Raw genomic sequence first — 2,307 nt, 5'->3', positions numbered from 1 at the left:
GGTTTGAGGGGTAGCATGAGGCAAAGTTGCTCAAGTATGGGTGAGGCCACTTCGTGCAGAGAGTCCAGGTGTATGGAGACAAGTTGTGCTACTCCAATTGTCCAGCAAGACAGAGAACTGAACCCGCTCCACTTTACTGATTAGCAGATAGATTTTATAAACTTCTCTAATCAATTTCCTCATATTTCTAAGTTTAAGGGTTACAGATGTTTGTTTTTCAGTGACCCAAACCACCAACTCATGCTCAGACAGTTATTCACCCTATTTACTATATCCCTCTGAACATCACTCTTCCCCAGCCCAGATTTGTCCATGCCATCTGTATGACCTAAGATTTTTGTTCTCTCTCCAATGACTTTGTATTCATCCATGTTAAAACAAGCAATCAAAGGTCACTTGAATTATAATGCTACCACTTTGACATTTGTTAGTTTCTTCAGCACTAATGTCCACTGGAAATTCCATTTGCAGTAGTTCTGTGTATGTATGTATTTGGGAAAAGTACTGAAAGTCACAGAAAGAACAAATTCTCAAAAAATCTTGGTATAACAAATCTATTTAAAGAAGAGGAACTTTCACGCTAAATAGATTGTGCAGGTTTCCACCTGTGGAGACATTGCAAACTCAGGTGAACAAGACCCCAGGCAACCTAATCTGCTGACGCTGGTACTGATTTGAGCAAGGGGCTGGACTGCATGACCTGCAGAGGCATCTTCCAATCCAAATGATTGTGTGATGATTCTCCATATGCTTTCCAAGACCTGTCAGCTGGCCAGCTTTCAATCAGTGCAACACACGCCATGTTAATTTTATATTGCTTGGCATTCTTAACTGCTGTCTAGCGATGTTAGGTCAAATTTGGTCATTTCCATCATGCTTATCAAACTAATTTACCATTTCACAAATAAAAAAAAAAAAGGTGGTAAATAAGATTTTCAGTTCCATACTACATTCCCATATAGTAATGATGACTGGCATTAATTGCATTTTTCTCCTTTATTTTTTTCGTTAATCTGGCCCTAATGAGCTGTCATTTTTTTGCCCATGGTTCGCAACAGGCCTTATTCTATCTACCAAAAATTATTCTGGATTCCCAGCTCTTCCGGAGTTCCAGGAATCCCTGAGCACGTGAGCAATTAGCTACTCTTCAGAACGACTCTGCTAAGCCCTTTGAATGCAGCTATCCGGGCGGCTCGTTTTTAATGTTTAACTTCTCCTGCAGTTCCTGGCAGCACAGAAGAGTTTCCCCGCAGCCCGAACGGCGCTCCTGAACGCTCCCAGGTGAGGTGGCCACGGAGCGCTGCTGTCCCTCCGGGCTGGGGCAGGGCTGGGGCTGGCGGGACCCACCCGGCGCGGAGCCACCGCCCGCGCCCTGCCGCGCCCTGCTCGGCCCCGGGGCGCCCTGCCCCTGTCCCTGTCCCTGTCCCTGCCCCTGCCCCTGCCCCTGCCCCTGCCCCTGTCCCTGTCCTTGTTCCTGTTCCTGTCCCTGTCCCTGCCCCTGTCCCTGTCCCTGTCCCTGTCCCTGTCCCTGTCCCTGTCCCTGTCCTTGCCCCGTCCCTCTCCCTGTCCCTGCCCCTCTCCCTGCCCCTGCCCCTGTCCCTGCCCCTGCCCCTGCCCCTGCCCCTGCCCCTGTCCCTGCCCCTGCCCCTGCCCCAGCCCCTGTCCCTGCCTGCCCTGCCCTGTCCTGTCCCTTCCCTGCCCCTGCCCTGCCCTGTCCCCCCTGCCTCTGCTCCTGCCCCTGCCTCTGCTCCTGCCCCTGTCCCTGTCCCTGCCCCTACCCCGCCCCTGCCTCCCCCAGCCCGGGCTCCCCCACCCGCGCCGAGCGCAGCGTGGCTTCCTCTGCTGAAGAGCTTCAGCGGGGAAAGCAGCCTGACTGGGAGACTTCCTGCTCTTTCTGTAGCTAAAACCCTTGTCAATGAACAGCCTGCGATTCAGAACGACTTACCCAGAGTGACTTGGTGTTAACATGCATATCAAAAAGTGCCATTTGTCATGCATAGCCCAAATCTTATCTGTTTTGCTGGCCAATACAATGTAAATAAATTCCAGGAATTCTCACTTTTTTTTTTTTCTTGTCTATTCTGTTTTCGAATCAACAAGACATTGGCCTTTTTTTCACTGTCTCCACACACTTCCACACACTTTAAATTTGTCAGTACCTATGGCACATCCAGAGCCAAAGGCCAACGCCCCTCTTTCCACCTGCACCATCTGCCAGTATAGGCACTGGACTGACATTCCCAAAACAGAAACCCTGAAAAAGGACAACTGATATTTCTGGTTTTAGCATTGCAGTAAAGAGAAGAT

At 50.0% G+C, this 2,307-nt stretch overlaps 1 long non-coding RNA gene across 1 annotated transcript; it reads left to right on the top strand.

Moving 5' to 3' along the window:
* The first annotated feature begins 825 nt into the window (after positions 1-825).
* Positions 826-2,058, top strand: LOC146438456 (uncharacterized). The gene is made up of 2 exons (XR_014852073.1): positions 826-1,281; positions 1,901-2,058. It is a non-coding gene; the product is annotated as an uncharacterized LOC146438456 (long non-coding RNA).
* The last annotated feature ends 249 nt before the right edge of the window (positions 2,059-2,307 follow it).

This window comes from Lichenostomus cassidix, chromosome 4 (genome assembly GCF_008360975.1).
Source record: "Lichenostomus cassidix isolate B80296 chromosome 4, HeHo_3.0, whole genome shotgun sequence".
Lineage (NCBI taxonomy): Eukaryota > Metazoa > Chordata > Aves > Passeriformes > Meliphagidae > Lichenostomus > Lichenostomus cassidix.
Note: the sequence above shows the minus strand (reverse complement) of the source record. Positions and strands in the feature narration are given on the sequence as shown.